This window comes from Eulemur rufifrons, chromosome 19 (assembly GCF_041146395.1).
Source record: "Eulemur rufifrons isolate Redbay chromosome 19, OSU_ERuf_1, whole genome shotgun sequence".
Lineage (NCBI taxonomy): Eukaryota > Metazoa > Chordata > Mammalia > Primates > Lemuridae > Eulemur > Eulemur rufifrons.
This window is the reverse complement of record NC_091001.1, coordinates 115,467,902-115,487,915: the sequence shown is the minus strand read 5'-3', so window position 1 is coordinate 115,487,915 and position 20,014 is coordinate 115,467,902.

Genomic DNA, 20,014 nt, shown 5'->3' with positions numbered 1-20,014 from the left:
GAGGTTGCTGTGAGCTAGACTGATGCCATGGCACTCACTCTAGCCCAGGCAACAGAGCAAGACTCTGTCTCAAAAAAAAAAAAAAAGTTGTTGCTAAAGGCACTGGATATTTTCTGAAGTTCAAAAGCAGAGCTAAAAGGAATAAAAGAAAATCCCTTTTAGCAGAAACAAACCCAAGGCATGTTCTTCATGTTTGTATATAACACTGGACACCACAGTATCCACAGCAATATCACCATCAAATACAGGCTCCTTAATGTAGTAAGACTGACGTTGCAATTTTAAAAGGAAATTCCACGAGTAGAATTTGTGGCCTTTTAAAGCAGTTAAGCCTCAGATCCTCATAATTGATTGAACTCTTAGCAACTAATAATAATCTTCTTATCTCAATAACAAAATAGGAGTATGTATCTGTGTTCATTCTAGATGTTTATTCCACCTAAGTATGATGATATCCAACATTCAGAGTTTAGCAGTACCTGTCCATGACACCTCCCCAGGAAAGAGTGTTCTGAGTCCTTTTTACCACTTTCTTTTAATTTTCCTTTTTTAAAAGAACTGCTAGTGTATCCAAGAAAGTAGGAAAGGTGCTGTAAGTTACAGAATCACTGCTGAGATTTATGCAATAATTCAAATCTTTAAAAAAAAATACCTAAGGGAAACTTCTTTCACAAGTTTTATTATTTTGCTATGGAAAGTATTTTTACTGAAAAGATCAATCTGAGCTCAAAATACATATCTGGGATAAAGTCTGATGTTTTGATTAATGGTGAAGCTGTCCCTCTGGTTTAAAGCTCATGTTTATAAATTAATAACATAAATTCTATAGATGACTTCATTTGGGAACTAAATAAGCACGAATTTTGGCCTCTCAGTAAAAACGTTTTACATTTCTAGAAATGGAAGGATGTCTTCTAATGTTTAATCATCATAAAATTGAAACAGTTGACTCATTTTATCATTAAAAAGAAATACGGTAGTCAGTTGAGGGTTGTATGAAGATACGCCTAGGTAATAGTAGTCCTCTTTTCAGTTTAAATGTCTGTAACACTAGAGTTGTCACATGAATTCATCACTTTTATGTAATTTGGATAGGTGTCATTAAAGCTTTGAAATAGTTACTTAACATTTCTATTAAATATTTATAAAATATTTTTATGCTTAAGGTGATGTTAGCCCTTGTTTTACAGATTTCTAATCAAGATATAAAGGGTGAAGAATCATATAACAAAAAATCAGTAACAAGTGAAATTTAATCCTTCAATCATGCAGATTCCTAATGATTCATAACTCATTGTCATGTTATTTCCCTAAATACCATGTATAGTTTAATGTCCAATAAAATCAAGTTACATATATCACTTCCTTTTCTTCTTTAATCCAAACAAATTATGCACATCTAATTTGGGTAGTTATAACATGGCATTAGAAGGTTATAATTATTTTAAGTAATAGTTATAGTTTAAAGACATGCTTTTGAAACAGATATGGATGTTTTACTAGTCTCTACTGGCATTATTACCTAGGCAGTGTGATGGGGGAGGTTAACTTATTTTTTATTGACTACTTGGAAAAAGCAATCAAAATAGTCAACCTATATGTTTCCTTTCTGTCTTGAGTAACTTTGACTTTGTGTTTCTAGAGGTGATCACATTGTGACTAGCATGATTAGACTAGCAGTGGATTGGTAGACTAGTCCCATTCAAGTTAATGTTTCAGAATAAGGCATCAATTAATTACATGTATTGCTTACTTTAGGGTCAAACCCCAGTTAGAAAAATGTGTGACCTCTGACTTCTTGTGACATGTTTGGCATTGAAATTTCTGAGTTCTCCTGGAGTTCTTCCTGTCACTACAGATATACATAAGCCCAAACTGTAAGTCCTCTTCGTGTGTATGTTGACTTTGAAGTTGCAACTAGGTACATATTATTTCTTTTTTTATGTGTTATAATTTAACTCGTTGAAGCCCAATTTCCAGGAACAGTTTATTTAAGTTAAAGTTGGCTATGTCTCTCTGTCTTAGAATTATTAGAGAGGAGGAGAATGGCCATTCCTAAGTTACTTCTTTGTAAATAAGTTAGTTTGAAAAACTACCAGTTATTATCCTGCTTATGTAATTCCAAGGATTCTTCTTGGAATTACTCATTGTATTCTCCTTTCGATCTGTGGGGAGTTAGCTACACTCCCTGCAAAGAGGTTTTTTTTTTTTTCTCTTTGTTCCGATCAGGTCTCTCAGCCAAGGGTGATCGCAAAAGATGAAAAATATAGTAGGAAACAGAAATAAAAGATAAAGTAATGGCAATGATAATACACAGAGCCAAAGATATAGTTTATAAAGTAAAGGTTTATGAAAATAAATAAATAAAGGAGTGTACCCGGATGGATATATTTTTACCCGCATCAAATATATCCCTGACTGAAACTCCACACAGGTATTTTATAGGGTACTTACAGGCTCCCCGTTGCCAAGGGCAACAGGATTTGCATACTAACAGGCAGTTTGCTTTAGGGTCAAAGTCTCCTAAAAGGCTACTACAGATCCTTAAACTAACTCCAACTAGGGAACAATGAGTTATAAAATCGTCCTGGGGCAAACTTGTAAGTTTTATGATAAGGCTATTACTTTAGCAAAAAACAGAGACATCTTTGCTCCGGTGATTGTGTTCTTGGGGACAGAGATGATCCCAGAAGTCAACATGAGCTGTGCTTTGTGTTAATTACTTGAATCGCATGGTTCCATCTGGGCCCGGCTTGGGCATTAGCATATCTATGTGATCAGCTCTCATCTCTGGGGGTCTACCTGTCAGCTCCTGCAACCTTTTGGTTCTAAGGAAAAGGCATGCCTTGTCTTTCAAAACAGGTGAGAACCAAAGGCCCAGTTTACAGCTGTCTCTTTGAAGTGCAGCTTCTACTGACCAGCGAGATGCCCTCCTGAGAGGAGGCAGCTTTTCAACTAACACATTTATTTTTTCTTTAAGGCAAAGCCTTATTTGACTTCTGAAATCAAATCTTGTCTCCAGAAATACAGGCAGCATTTCTATAACTCAGTATTCTTAGGCTCAACATCAATCTATATTGATTTATTCTTCTTACATATCTTATTGTGAAAGTGGATTGGCAGGTATACTTTACCACTGTTACCATTACTATTTTATTTTACAAGATAGTCTTATACAAGAAGTAGCTAATTCTGAATAACCAAACTCCATGGTGAGTTTTTTCCAGGATGCCAAAATCTTCTGACATTCATCTTGCCTTGGATTGTTGTCTAGGTGTTTTCGTGTGCTTGACATTTCTTTGCAGTTCTGTGAAGGAAACATACAGACAAGGCACATAGAAATGTAAACAGCTGTTAAAGAATGAGACAGTAGTACCTAGTAATAGGAGAGGGTCATTACCACATGATGAGGGTTTATTAATTTACAACACTGGAGGCTTTGTTTGAGGGGAGAGACACCAGGAGAGCTCGGAAGGCCCTGTGGGTGGCATGGAATTAGTCAGGCTCACTCGTTGTACAGGGTTTGACACGGCAGAGAGGAGAGTCCAAGTAGAGGGACTGTGGGGTTTAAGGAAAAGTGGATAAAAAGGCAGAGAGGGTCAGACCAGGAAGGCCTTGAGAATGCTAGCATTGACATTTTAATCTATAGGTAGAGGGGAATAGTGAGTGCTTTTTGAATAGGGAAATGGTAAAAAGTAGAACATACTCATTTTTTTCCCTCCCAGGCTAGACTGAATGGTCCCCTCAAATGTCTCTTGAGTCTATCTGCTCTTCCCTCTTCTGGGCTGGGTTTTCACTCTTGTGATTTCCTGCCTGTTTTTCCAACCCCTGTTTTTCCACAATGTCATCTCAGATCGCTCTACCATTGCAGGCCTTTCTCTCTCGCCCTCGAAGACCCCATTCCTATGAAAAGGTGTCGCTGTCTCGGCCCGTGTCTTCCACATCACCTCTGCCTCCCCCCACTATGCTATGCTCCAGAAATCGGAGATACGCTGGGCTGGTCCTCAGGTCTGTGTCTCCCACATGCCACCTGGGATGACCTTCCCAGACTCCTCTTTCAAGTGTCATCTCCTGAGAAGTCTTTCCTGACACCGTTAAGTCAACTTAATTTTACCAGTTATTTTTCTAAATTTTAGGTCTGATTGTGTTCTTAAATCCTCTTTTGATTTCCCTATTGTGCATAAAGTCCAAATAATGGAGCAGGGCATTTGTATAAAGCTCTTCACAATTAGATCATGATATTTCTTTCTTCTTTTTACAGCTAGCCTTTCCCCTCTCAGTGTTCCATCTGATGAGACAAGTGTCAATGGCCTGAGCACTCTATGGCTTTTTTTTTTTTTTTTAAGAGATGGCATCTCTCTAGGTTGCCCAGCCTGGACTCAGACTCTTGGATTCAAATGATCCTCCCATTTCACCCTCCTGAGTAGCTGGGATTACAAGCGTGTGTCATCATGCCTGGCTTAGATTTTTAATTTTGTATTTTTCCTTCATTAATGGACAAAATCATACCCAGGCTTTCAAGATCCAACTCAAATATTATCTCCTTTGAGATTTTGATACATTCCTCATTGTACCCAATCCTGTTCCTCTTTCTCTTTGTTCCCCTAGTAATAGATATAAAATTTGATTTTATTAGTTATTGAAGTCTCCTATGATCTTTGAAATATATTTCCATTTCTTTTATTGACTGTGAGAACCTTAAGAGTAGGGAATATGTCTTTTCTCTTTTTGTATATTAATGTGAAACAGTGATTGGGACATTAATAATAATATTCAGTTTCATTAACTGCAGAAGTGGTTTTAAGGAGGATTATAATTGGTAACATTAAATGAGCCATTATTTTCTGACAAGCACTGTGCTTTATATAAGTATCTTATTTAATTTTCACAGCAACACAGGCATGTTGTCGTTACCCCCACACTGCTGAGAAGATGCTGTAGTAAGAAGGTGAAGTAGATTGCCCAAAGTCATCCAGGTTGTTGGTGGCAGAGCTAAAACTTGAATATAGGTCTATCTGATGTTGGAGTTCAAGCTACTAAACATTTAAAATTGTTTCTTCTGGTATTTCATGGGTTTATATTTATATCTTTGCAAACTTTGAAGTTTTCAAAACATGATCATCTCCATGGTACTTACATATTATCTCATTTCATCCTCACAACTGTGAGTTAAAGTTAGCCCCACTTTACAGGTGAAGAATGCGGCTCTCAGAGTAAATTATTTGTCCCAGGTTAAGTGTTAGAATTAAGAAGAACCTAGTGCTTCAGAATATATTCTAGAATTTTAAAATTAACTCCATTGATGGAGGATCCATAAAGATGCTGTTTAGGTTTTAAAGTTTAACATTTTTTGTTCAATGCAATTTTAAAGTAAAATATTTGTTTACCATGAAATATTCCATTTCTAAAAGTAACGTAACCATATTATAGGATACTCGGAAAATAGAAAAACAGAAAAATAACCACCTATAATTTCTCTACCCAAATTCAAGGAAGGTACTCACTTTGATTTTCTTCTTTCTAGTCATTTTCTGTATAGGTGTGTGTTGTCTCAGCATGGCTGAGTCTTCTTCCATGTTGTTGCGTGGCCACCGCAACATGTGACGGTGGCAGGGGGCTCCCCCTGGTGAGACGGCACCTTCACATACCTGGGAGGGAGGAGAAGCGAGGGGAACGAACACTTGTTACGAGGTTCACATTATCTCATTTACCCTCAAATCAGCCACATGGCATTGGCTTTAACAATTCCACTCTATAGATGCGCAGATGGAGATGCGGGTGGGGTGAGAGCTTGTCCCGCCTGCAGCAGCGCGGGGAGCAGCCGCTGTGCACACAGGACCCGCGAGACTCCGGAGGCCTCACCTCCCCCGGGCTCTCACGGTGCCGCCGCGTCTTCTATTAAGTTCTTGTAACAAAGCTCCGTGCTCCAGCTGCACAAATAAACAAACAGTGGGGTGAAAGCTTAGGGGGTAACCTATACCACGTAGCAGGAATTACTGTCGTAGGACTAAGGGCAAGGGACTGGGCACTTTCCGTGCATGACCTCGTCTGGCTCTGTCTACAACCCTAAGGGGAGTATCCTCTGCCTTTTTCTTCGCCATGCTCCGTGTCTCCTCACATCATACCCTTTCCCCGTGCTTTGAATTATTTGCCTACCGTGGACACTCAGGTGAGTGTCTCCAGCTTCCCTCCGGCACGGATGACTGTGCGTTGCCCCAGCTCTTCACGGCCACCCACTGGGATGTACGTCCAGAGAGAATTCCTCCTTGGTGATACCGTATGCACATGGGTAATTAATTTGACTAACCTCTTATGAAAGGATGCCTCAGTCTACAAGTTCAGTAGCGCTGTGCACATTGGGTTTTGTTTTCCTGTACATCTGCATATACTTGATGTTCACTTGCCCAAATTTTGTCATTCAGAGGGATGTTTTAATTTGCATTTCTGTATTTGGTTTAGGCAGCTCGTGGTGTTCTTACATGGTTCTGGGGTTCCTTTGCTGCGGGTGCCTGTTACTGCCTTCTGCCCATTTCCCACTGGGATTGTGTCTTTTCCTGTTGACTTGCAGAAGCTCTTGTTACACTGGACGTTAGTTCCTTTACAGGTTTTATGCTTTGTAAATATCTTTTCTGTCATCTATTTATTAATTTTTTCCATAGTTTTCTTTATGAACAGAAAATTCTAATTTGGATGTGATCAAATTCAGTCTAGTTTGCCTACTGTTTTATGCTTTTGAAATTTTATTTAAGAAGTCCTTAAGGCAACAATATTCCCTACATTTTCCTTTACTAACTTTATGGTTTTACCTTTTATAGTTAGGTCCTTAAACCATTTGTAGTTATCTTTTTATGTGTTAGGTAAGGATCTACCTTACCTTATTGTTTGTTGTGACTCTATCTTCTTCTTTAGACTTTAAACTTAAAGGTCTTAAAAACTCTTGTGGGAGGTACTTTAGGGGCCCCTGTAGCAGACCGTGTGGTTGAATTGCTTGTTGGTGGTGCCATAGCGTTCTTTGCCCTCTGCCGTAAAACCTGTTCCCCCCACTGTGATCTCTGTGAGGTCGGGGTCTCTATTGCATGTGGCTGGCACGTGGCACTCACCCAGCAGTATTTGTTAAACGCTGGGTGAACGTGAGCTCTTTTCCTGCAGCCAGTTTGTCCTTCTGAGAGAAAGCTTGAAAATGTTAATAGACCAAGACTAATGCTAATATTGCTCTACTATTAACTGGCTGTGTTTTCTCGAGGAAGTCGTTTTTCTTACTTCATCTGTAAATCGGTGCCTCTGTGTCACCACCGTCTCAGTCAAGATACAGGAAGTTCCCTGTGCTCCTGTGTGCTCAGCCCACCCTGCCCTCCCGCCCCACTCCATAACCGATTGGCTTTCTGTCACAGTGATGAGCTTTGCCTGCTTTGGAATTTTATATAAGTGGAATCATACAGTGTATTATTTTCCACAATTGGCTTTTTTGGTCAGCATGTTTTGAGAATCATCTGCTTATAGATGTTGGTGGTTCATTCTTTTTCATTGCTGAGTAGTAGGCCATTGTGTGTATATATACCATGATTTTTTAAATCCATTTATCTGCTGGAGGGACATTTGGGGGTTATCATGACATAAGATAGAGTGTGCTTTTATGTACAGGTATAGGCGTGTATTTGGATAAATACTTAAGAGTGGAATTGCTAGGCCATATGATAAATGTATGTTTAACTTTATTAGAAACAGCACAACTGTTATCCAAAGTGAAGAGTTTACATTTCCACCAGCAGTATATGAGAATTCCAAGTTCTCCGCACCTGGTATTGTCCGTCTTGTAAAATTTGTGTCATTCCAGTGGGTTTGTTAGTGGCATCTCACGAAATTTAAGTTTGCATTTTCCTGAAGTTAGCATCTTTTAATGTGCCTATCGATCAATGATATCTTCTTTCACAGAGTGTTCATTCAGTTCCTTTGCCCATTTCTTACTGAATTGGTTTATTTCAGTATTCTTACTGAAGTGTCACAGAGTTCTTTATATATGCTGGATACGAGTTCACGGACAGATCTATATAGCTATGGTTCTAGAAGGAGATAATAGAGGAAATGAGGAAGAGTCACTATTTATAGAGATACTGGGTAAAAGATACTAGTACTCAATCCAGCAAGCCCAGTGAAGAACAAATCAAAAAAGGTATCCACATTTAGCCATATTATAGTGAGAACTGCAGAATTTACTAGAGGGAAAGAGAAAACCTTAAATACAGTCAATAGATTTTTGAAAAGACATCATTTATAAAGGTGTGGTAGTTAGACTCACGGCTGACTTCTTAACTGCAGCACCGGAGTTCAAATGACTGGAACAATAGCTTCAATATGTCTTGAGAGATAATAACTCTCGGCCTAGAATTACTTACCTTTCAAGGAAGAAATTGAAATAAAGGCTTTTTTAGACAAAGTCTGAGACAAAAGAAATTCTTAATGGTTTACGTTAGGAAGAAAAAAAAAGATCCCAAATGAAAGTTCTGAAATGTAAGAATGAATAAGGAACAAAGTTAATAAGTGTGGTTAAAATTAAAGCATGAACTATAAAATATAAAAATAACATTCAATTTGTGAAAAATAATCAGGCCAGAGGAACTGTAACACCAGCAGCAGAATATAGAAACATTACAAAGGATCATTAGCAGCAGAACGGATAGTCATATGTTTATATAACACGCTATTGCACTACAATAAAAATAAACTGTCGCCTCACACATCAGTCAGGATTAATTGCAAAAATGTAATATCAAAGAAAGGAATCACATTACAAAAGAATACTTGCAGAATGATTCCATTTCTGTAAAGTTCAAAACCCAGCAGCACAGAGCAACGTGTTTTAAGGGATGCACATACACAGGACTGAACGGTATGAAGACAAAAGCGGGGAAACGGTTAACACAGAGTTAGGGACACTGGTGGTGGTGGGGGAGCCGGCAGGAGGGGCCTATCCAAGGAGCTTCTGCTCTCTCTGAGCAGAGGTGGTGGTTTCTCTGGTGTTTCTAATTCTTCAAACTGCACATATTTTAAAATACTTCCTTGTATGAGTAATTTCTAAATGAAAAATTTTAAACAAAGAAGGAGTAAGTGGATGGCACCGAAGCCTGTTGGGGAATGTGGATGATAAACAGGGGTCGGGAGGTGGGATAGATATGTAACGAAAAAATGGATTATCCTCCCTGGTCGGATCACTGTTGTGTTGCCAACAGAGCTTTCCTTCTGTTCCCAGACGTGCACGTCTCTGTCACTTTCAGGCATTGACAGCCCATTCCACTACGTTTTAGGGAACTGGTTCATTCAGTAGTAACCATCATCATTTAAGTCAACTGTTTCTTTTTAGCTATTTCTCCTTTCTTCCACTGGAAGACTTTTCTATGCCAGATTATCAAACTGAAAATGATATCCTAATTACATGGAAACTACATTATTTGAATGCTGTGTGTTTCTGAACACTTAGTACTATAGAAAGAAGTGTATTTGGCTGAGTGTTTTTGTGAATAGAATTCTATCAAGTGTTATCAAGAGGAATTTCATACAGAATTGAAAAAGAAGGCCTAGTATTTACCGTTAATTATTTTTCTCTGACAAATGGACAAAGCATATAATTTTATTGTGACCATTTTTTCTAGGTTTTTTTTTTTATTTCAATAGATTTAGGGGTGCAAGTATTTTGGGTTACATGGATGAATTATAGCCTGCTGAGGTTAGGGCTTTTTGGGTACAATGTACATTATTGTGATAATTTTTTATAATTGAGTATAAAATGAAAATAGAAGTTTTAAAAATGTATATGATTTAGAAAGATGTAATTTTCTAATTTTTAATTACATAATTTATTTTGAAAGAAAACCCATTCAATAAAATTAGTAGGTTATACATCATAAACTTTGCTAATCATTGAAAGTTTGTCTTAGAGTTCTGTTAAAATAGATTGTGTACTAAATGTTGTACAAAATACAGTTAGATTTGGTTTAGGGCTAGTAAATGTATATAAGAAAAACATAACAAATGTTTTCAGTAGTGGAATTGAGCTTTAATGTAACATTTTGAAACATCCCATTTCATTATAAGATGTTGATTAATTCCTATTCTCAACTGCTGAGGAATGGAGAAACAAGAGATGGGAATATTTGCTGTTGGCCAAGAGTGAGACGGGCGCTGTCACCAGTACTGTCGGTGCAACACGCGAGCCACACAGCGCAGGAAGCAGGGTCCCCCAACATCCTGGAGAAAGAATAAAATTCGGTTGGCTTTTAATCTATGTGTGTGCATGTGTGCACATTGTCCTCATGTGTATCGATAAGTATACACGGTATATTTTATTAGAACTTATTTTGTTCCAAAAATATTTTGAGGACAATTAGAAAAGAAGAAACAGAGTAAGGCTATATATATTAGAAGGGGATGAGAAAGATGATGAAAAGAGAAATGAAGTTTAGGATCTAAAATAGAGCCAGGAGGAAACCTAATACAAGAAAGTCTTCCGTGAATTCCTACAGCTTTTAAGGATGTGTCACAAATTTGGCTTTTGGTATAAAAGGGCAGGCTCAACATTTTAGTGATGGCCATAAAGCAAATCGGTTGCCCAGGTGATCCGTAGCTATTGTTCACAGTACTAAGACCAGAAGGAAATTTATCCTGAGGGTTTTCAGAAAGGTAACCATTTTCTAATTGATGGCAGAGTGTAGCCCTGTGTCTTGAGTAGTCAAGGTTGGGCTTTCGGGTATGATTTTGACTAAACTGTTACTGTTGTGTGATGAAGAGTGTCCCAGGACAGTCCTCTGCTGCTGCCTGTGCTCTTTTTCCCAACAACCAAGGAAATGGACTGTACAACTTACAGTATATTTTAGGCCTGGTGCAGTGGCTCGTGCCTATAATCCTAACACTTTGGGAGGCCAAGGAGGGAGGATTGGTTGAGGCCAGGAGTTCGAGACCAGTCTGAGCAAGAGCGAGACCCCATCTCTACTAAAATGGGGGAAAGAGCCAGGCGTGGTGGCATGTGTCTGTAGTCCCAGCTACTGAGGCAGAAGGATCACTTGAGCCTAGGCGTTTGAAGTTGCAGTGAGCTGTGGTAGTAACACTGTACTGTATTCCAGGTAACAGAGCAAGACCTTGTCTCCAAAAAAAGAAAAAAAAAAGACACCTCCCCCCCAATTTACAATATATTTAATCTTTAGATATGAAACAAGTACATTATTCTTGAACCTATGGTGAGTTTTGCATCGTTACACAGATATGTCATTTTCATCAGTTGTGTCATTGTTATAGACTGGTCAGTTTTTAAGAAGTTGGTAAAACTTGGGGATAGGTCCATTTTAATTGTGTTAAAAGATTAGAGCAAGCTATAAAATGTACAATTCATCATTATTGAAATCACAACTTTGAATTAAAAAAAAACTCTCTTTTTATAAAATGGAACCAATATTAATAATGTAAGTAGTGTATGTGTCACAGTAAAAATGGTTTATTTCCCCCAAATGAAAACTTTGCCTGTCATGGAAGGGATAGTTAAGTCTCTAGTAGCTTTAAAATAAATAAATGTTTTACTTTTCTAATTTCAATTACTGTCACTGCATAAATAAGAGGTCAAAATCTAAGGTAATTATTTACAGTGTGACCTTTGGGACAGATGAATAGAGAAACTTTTTAAAGAGAAAGTATTTGTAATGCCTTCGCTATTCATGAAAGATATAATGGAAAGAAAAGGGGTTTTATTGGTTAGTTAATCCCCATAAAATCTATATAATCTTTCACATATATTTTTATTTCTCTTGGGTATACACCTAAGCGTGGGAATGCTGGGTCCTATGGGAGGTAAATTCTTAACATTTTAAGAACCTGCCCAACTGTTTTCCAAAGCGGTGGTTCCATTTAACATTGCTACCAGCGGTGTGTGAGAGCCCCACTTTCCCCCATCCTTGCTAACATGTGGAGTCGAGACTGGCTATATAATTTGCTGGGTCTGGGGCAAAATGGAAACGCCGGGCTCCCTGTTCTAAGATCATTAAGGATTTCAAGATGAAAACAGGAGGGCATGAAACAAGGCGCAGGGGCCTCCGTGCAGGGGCTCTGTGTCGCCACACAGGTCACAGGCCCGCGAAGCCAGCCCTGCGTGGCCCGCCAGTCTCTTTCTTTCAGCCATTCGGGTAGATGCCCAGCAATTCTCACTGTGTTGTAAGTCGCGTTTCCCCCACGACTAATGACATTGAGCATACTGACCTGTCTTCTGAGCATCTTCTTTGGTGAAGTATCTGGCCAAATTTTTTGCTCATTTTGTTATTGGGTTATTTTTTATTACTGAGTTTGAGACTTATTTACATATTCTGGATAAAAGTCCTTTATCAGGTACAGGCTTTGCAAATATTTCCTGCCAGTCTATGGTTGGTATTTTCACGCTAACAGTGTCTTTGGAAGAATATAAGTTTAAAATCTTGATAAAATTCTGTGTGTTTTTCAGAAAATCATGCTTCAGGTGTTATATTTAAGACATCTTCACCTAGCCCAAGATCACAAACATATTCTATTTTCTTCTGGAAGTTTATAGTTTTACATTTATGTTTATGGCCCATTTTAAGTTAATTTTCATATATGTATGAGGTGTGGAATGAGTTAAAATTTTTTTTGACACATAAGTAGCCACACTTTCCAGCACAATTTATTGAAAAGACAATCCTTTTTCCACTACATGGCCTTTGCTCGTCTGTAACACATTTGTTTTCCATGCATGAGTGAGTCTATTTCTTTTCCTTTTATTTTTATTTATGTATTTTTTTTGAGACAGAGTCTTGTTCCGTCACCTGGGCTAGAGTGACACGGTGTCTGCCTAGCTCACTGCAGCCTCTAGCTCCTGGGCTTGAGTGATCCTCCTGCCTCCGCCTCCTGAGTAGCTGGGACTGCAGGTGCCACCACCACACCTGGCTAATTTTTTTTTTTTTCCTATTTTTAGTAGAGAGAGGGTCTCGCTCTTGCTCAGGCTGGTCTTGAACTCCTGACCTCTAGTGATCCTCCCTCCTCGGCCTCCCAGAGTGCTGGGATCACAGGAGTGAGCCACTGCACCCGGCCATGAATCTATTTCTGAACTCTCTATTTCATTCTATTGATCTATTTGTCTGTCTTTTACCACTGTCTTGATTACCATAGCTTTATACAAAATCTTGAAATTGAGTGGTATTAGTCCTCCAACTTTGTTCTTTTTTTTTTCCGGAGGACTTATTCTACATCATTTGGATGTCCACATGAATATTAGAATCAGCTTGACAATTTCTACAACAGAGAACACTTAGATTTTGACTGGGCTTGTGCTGAATCTGCAGATCAATTTGGTCAGAATTGATGTCTGAGTGTTTTTCTGAGCTGCGAAGATGTATCTTTCCCTGTGCTGAGGTCTCCTTTATTTTTACTCTGCAATGTTTACAGTTTTTATAGTACAGGTCTTCTGTAGTTTTGTCAGATTTAACTGTAAATATTTCTTTTTAAATGCTATTGTAAATGGTATCATTTGTAATTTCAATTTCCAATCATTCATTGCTAGTATATTCAAATAGAATTTATTTTTGTATGTTTGTCTTATATCCCAGCGGTTCCCCAACCTTTTTGGCACCAGGGATCGGTTTCACAGAAGAAAATTTTTCCACAGACCAGGGGAGGGGGGAAAGGTTTTGGGATGATTCAAGTGCATCAGGCCGGGCGCGGTGGCTCACGCCTGTAATCCTAGCACTCTGGGAGGCCGAGGCGGGTGGATCGCTCGAGGACAGAAGTTCGAGGCCAGCCTGAACAAGAGCGAGACCCCACCTCTACTAAAAAAAAAACAGAAAGAAATTATCTGGCCAACTAAAAATATATATAGAAAAATATTAGCCGGGCATGGTGGCGCATGCCTGTAGTCCCAGCTACTCAGGAGGCTGAGGCAGTAGGATTGCTTGAGCCCAGGAGTTTGAGGTTGCTGTGAGCTAGGCTGACGCCACGGCACTCACTCTAGCCAGGGCAACAAAGCGACACTCTGTCTCAAAAAAAAAAAAAAAAAAAAAAAGCGCATCACATTCATTGTTCAGTCAAACCTCTCTGCTAATGGTAATCTGCATTTGCAGCCGCTCCCCAGCGCTAGCATCACGGCCTCCGCTCCACCTCAGACCATCCGGCATTAGATTCTCATAAGAAGCCACAACCTGGGTCCCTCCCACACGCAGTTTACAGTCGGGTTCGAGATTCTATGAGAATCTAATGCCACCAGTGGTATGACAAGAGATGGAGCCCAGGTGGCGATGTGAGTGATGGCTTCCTCCAGAGCAAATGTTCCAAGAGACAGACAGTGGAAGCTGCTGGTTTCATGAGTCCTGGGCCTGGAAGCTGGCACCGTGTCGTTTCCACCATGTTCCATTCACCAAACCGTGCTGTATGTGTTCCCTTCATCTCATCAGCTCTTTGCTCTGTTTTCTTTTATGACTTCTTTTGCATTGAGTATTTTTTCATTCTCATTGCCTTTGTGGCCCATTAGCTATAACTTTTTGTTTTACTGTTTTAGTTATTTAGCTTTAGCGCATGGTTTCTCAACCTGACATTTTGGGTTGGATAGTTCTTTGTGTGGGAAGCTGTCCCGTGCAGCGTAGGATACGTCACAATACCGTTGGTTTCTACCTTCTAGTGATACGACACCACTTTCTGTGCAGCGTAAGGGCCGTACAGCATGCTCCGTCCTTCCGTCGCTTCCCCTTGGGTCTCTGTGCTATTGTCATACGTGTTATTACACATGTGTTATACGCCCCAATTTGATTATTGTTATTTTTGTTTAAACAATCAATTATCTTTTAAAGACGTTTTAAAAAGAAAAAAAGTCACATACTACCCATTTGGTTACCATGGCCAGATCTCTAAACATAATCTCATCTGGTATCATTTTTCTCCTGCCTAAAGTACATCTAACATTTCTTGCAGTTTAAGAGTCTGTTGCTGATTGATTCTTTCAGCTTTTGTGTATCTTAAAAAGTATTTTACTTTAAACCTATTTTTCTTGTGATACACATAATTTGCCACTGTAACCATTTGTAAGTGTAGTTTAGTGGCGTTAAGTACATTCACAATGTTGTGCAACCATAATCATTATATATTTCCAATTTTCTCATTATACCAACTGGAAGCTCTGTAACCATTAGGCGATAACTCCCATTTCCCCCCGCCCTCAGCCCCGGGTAACCTCTAATATACTTTGTCTCTGTGAATCTGCCTTATTCTAGATATTTCACAGACGTGGAATCATATGGTATTTGTCCTTTTGTGCCTGGCTTATTTTGTTTATCATAATGTGTCCAAGATTCACCCATGCTGTAGCAGGTGTCATAACTCCATTCCTTTCCATGGCTGAGTAATATTCCTGTGTGTGTACTCGCCACATTTTCTTTATCCATTTATCTGTTGATGGACATTTGGATTGTTTCTGCCTTTTGGTTAGCGTGAATACAGTTGCTATGAACATTAGTGTGCAAGTGTTGGTTTGAGTCTCTGTTCTGAATTCTTTTGGTTACACACCTGTAAGTGGACTTGCTGGGTCATACGGTAATTCTATGCTTAACCTTTTGAGGAACCACCAGAGTGTTTCAACAATAGCTGCACCATTTTTCACTCTTGTCAGCCATGTATGAGGGTTCCAGGTTCTCAGAGGCGAGGGGGATGGAGGATGGGATGCCTGGGCTGGGAGTCAGTACCCAGTGTTCCCTCCTGGTCTTAGACCAGGCTCCTCAGCTTCTTGGCCATCGGAGCAGGGCTGCTCCCCGTACCCACTGTGGCAGTCCCCTGGAGTCCCCCAGGCTTCACCAAGCAGCGCCCAGGTGACAGGTCCCCACAACCCCCTTGGACACGCTCAGACACTGCGGGGCTCTGAACAATTAGGAGCCTGCCCTCTGCTGGCTGCTCAGTGACATAGACACCCCGCCCCAGGACCCGGCAACAGAAACAGGAACGCGCAGGCGCGGCTCTCGCGCTGGGGCGGGGCCTCGCAGGGCGGAGCTTCCGCTGCAGGGCGGGCTGTGGCTGCGGCACTTCCGGCTTCTGAATTAAAGAGGCCTAGGCTGGGGCCGAGCCCGGAGCCCCAGCGCCGGCTCTGCCTGTGTGCGGGGTCCGGTCTGGCCACCGCGGCACCCGGGGCAGAGGCTGCGCCCGAGGTTCGGGCCGGCTCAGCCACGGTGAGGGAGCGAGGCCGGCCAAGCCGCTGCCCCCGCGTCCCCGCGTCCCCGCGTCCCCGCGTCCCCGCCAGGCTCCTGCCTTCGCCCACAGCCCCTTATTGCCACCCGCTCGGTTTCCAGGTCCCCCTTCCCCGTGCAGCCCATTGACCTGCTGGGGTGAAGCCCTTTAGGTAGCACCCCCTTAATCTCCCTTCCTCCCAGTGACAGCCTTTTCCGCGTTCTCTTTGCCACCGTCTCTGCGTCCTTTAACCCTGACCCTTCCTTCTTTTTCTCTTCCATTTTATCTTTTTCTGTCTTGTGTGATCCTCACTCCTTTCTCCCTGTTTTTTTGCTCTTTCTTCTTACCCCCCTCACCATTTTATCTCCACTGACCCCTCCTCTCCATGTCCCTTCTCCCATCTGTCCCCTCAGTCAAATTTCCTCCCCCTTTTTATTGGACATCCTTCCTTGCCCGCTGGCACAGCTGTCCCCATCTCCTTCTCCAGGCTTCAGGGGTCTAAGCAGGAACAATTTGAGGACCGTCTCTTCCCAGGAACTGTAGGGCGGGCAGATGGGGGTTTGTAGTTTTCTTCTTCCTTTTGTGTTTGGAGAAAGGGGAGCTTGGAGGTGTTGAAGAGAGCCTGGAAGCCTTGTTACCTACTGTCACGGCAAAACCTGAGAGATGGTGTGTTACAGCGTGATAAACTGAGGGCCAACATGCATGGTGACACCTTATGAAATATTTGCCTTTTTGACAAAAGCAGCTAAAAAATATTCTGATTTTTTTAATTTTGAGCATCTTTTAGTAGGGAGGAACAGCTTCAGAAATTTAAAAATATTTATTTACAGGCTTGACTATTATAACTTAGATAAAATGATTTGTGTTTTTTTTGGAGGCAGAGACCAACGGCATTTGAGGACTGACAATCACCTTGCTTGGCACTCAGATTGTGACAGCTTCTTTAATACCTTCCAAAGGGTTCATTTGTTTTGCCCTCTCTTTTTCAGTTGGGAAAAACTTCTATTTGCAAAATTTCCCCTTCTTGTTTCAAAATAGCTTGAGATTTCAGTTGGTTTTTTTTCATTGAGTTGAATTACACCTGGTTTGCAGTACATTTATTAAAAAACATTGCTCCCAAATATGCAACAGGCTAAATTTTGGTCTCCGAGAGGGACAGAAATTCTAGTCAAAACAAAATCCCAATAATCATATTCTCCTAGGATGTTAGTCATTTTCTATTTATGGAGATGGCTTCTTTACTTAAGCCTCATGCACCAACTGCTAGCTTCATCCTTTTCTTCTTCAGCTTCCTCACCTCTCTCAGTCTTCATGGAATTGAAGGGAGGAGCCTGCTTTAAATTAGATTTTGGCTTAAGGGAATGTTGTAGCTGGGATGATCTAGCCAGAGCACACAAACTTTCTCTGTATCAGCAATAAAGCTGTTTTGCTTTTTTGTCATTTATGTGTTCACTAGAGTGGCACTTTGGATTTCCTTGAAGAACTTGTCCTTTGCAGCCACAGCTGGGCTAACTGGTGTGGGGGGGCCTAGCTTTCCCTGAGCTTTTGAAATGTCTTCCTCATTTTTTATAGAGATGGTCTGTCTACGTTGCCCATGCTGGTCTCAAAACTCCTGGCCTCAAGTGATCCTTCTGCCTCAGCTTCCTGAAGTGCTGGGATTACAGGTGTGAGCCACGGTGCCCACTGGCCATGATTTTGACTGTATGTTCTTATTTATAAAATAAGCTAACAAATACTAAATTGTTGGCATAAATAATTTGAGGCCTAAAATGATATTATTTTCTTCCAGAGAAGTCTTACTTTCATTTCTTCCAGGTGCCCGGCAGAACTCATAACCCAAGATCATCTCAATCTGATTTAGGGACTAAATTCTGAAGCTGAGTTACAGCCCTTCTGAGCAACATGTATTTCTAGGATTCAAACTTGTTCTCCTCAAGTACAGCCCACTGGGGTCCGAACTCCCATGCTGAGAATTTACCAAGACTCCATCTGCGGGGAGTTAGCTACGTTCCCCACAAAGAGGTGTTTTTTTTCTCTTTATTTCGATCATGGTCTCTAAGTTGACTATGCCAGTTTGCAGGCAGTTAACTACACTCCCTGCAAAGAGGTTTTTTTCTTCAGAACAGGTCTCTCAGGCAGGGGTCATCGCAAAGGATGAAAAATATAGTAGGAAACAGAAATAAAAGATAAAGTAATGGCAATAATAATACACGGAGCCAAAGATATAGTTTATAAAGTAAAGGTTTATGAAAATAAATAAATAAAGGGATGTATCCGGATGGATATATTTTTACCCGCATCAAATATATCCCTGACTGAAACTCCACACAGGTATTTTATAGGGTACTTACAGGCTCCCCGTTGCCAAGGGCAACAGGATTTGCATACTAACAGGCAGTTTGCTTTAGGGTCAAAGTCTCCTAAAAGGCTACTACAGATCCTTAAACTAACTCCAACTACGGGAACAATGAGTTATAAAATCGTCTTGGGGCAAACTTGTAAGTTTTATGATAAGGCTATTACTTTAGCAACAAACAGGGACATCTTGGCTCCGGTGATTGTGTTCTTGGAGACAGAGATGATCCCAGAAGTCAACCTGGGCTGTGCTTTGTGTTAATTACTTGAACCCCATGGTTCCATCTGGGCCCGGCTTGGGCATTAGCATATCTATATGATCAACTCTCATCTCTGGGGGTCTACCTGTCAGCTCCTGCAACCTTTTGGTTCTAAGGAAAAGGCCTGCCTTGTCTTTCAAAACAGGTGAGAACCAAAGGCCCAGTTTACAGCTGTCTCTTTGAAGTGCAGCTTCTACTGACCAGCGAGATGCCCTCCTGAGAGGAGGCAGCTTTTCAACTAACACATTTATTTTTTCTTTAAGGCAAAGCCTTATTTGACTTCTGAAATCAAATCTTGTCTCCAGAAATACAGGCAGCATTTCTATAACTCAGTATTCTTAGGCTCAACATCTTCCCCTTTTTTATTTTTTGAAGAAAGTGGATGGAGTTGGACAGCCATCACAGGGAGGCGTTGGTCTCCGGATTCTTGCCTTCTTTGGAGTTTTCTCCAGACTATAAATAAACACAAGCAAAGGATTAAAATAATGCCAAAAGTTACAACAGTGGAACTCCCATAGATCTTAAGATGATAAAGTGGATCAGCTGACTCTAAACCAGAAGAGATGTCATTAATAATGTCAGCTTCAGAGAGCAATTTAAGTTTGTGACTGAAGGTACTTAATATTTCTTGTTGTAAGTTTCTAATCTCTTCAGTCAGATTTGCTTGGTTAAGTAGATGTTTTCTGATGTGTTCCCAAGGAAACCGAGTTTGCTTATATATATGAGGTGTAACACAAAATTGAGTGATATTCCAATCGCAATGAAGTCTAAGTTGCTTTTGTAGACTTATAACCTGGTCTCCCAACAAGGTGACTGTTTGTGGTAAGTCAGCCACTTGAATAGCTAATTTAGAATCAATTTGATTTTGGGTAGACCATAATTGATTTAAATCGTGGTGCCAATTTTGAACAAATTCAGTGGTCTGAACGGTCTGATGCAGAGACACACCTGCGGTGGCCACAGAAGCAGTGACAGCAATGATTCCCAAAATAGCTGCTATTAAGAGACCAATAAATCTTTTTGTACATTTAAGAATGTGGTTAAGAAGTTTGTCCAAAAGGAACATTGCTGGTGTTTCTTGCCAGACTCTATTCATTTTAACAGGTAACCACAGTCCTGTTCTGGCTTTGAGAATATAAAATGTTTCTTTATAAGGAAGAACTTTATAGAATTGTTAATACAGGTATAATGAGAACAGTTGTCACAGG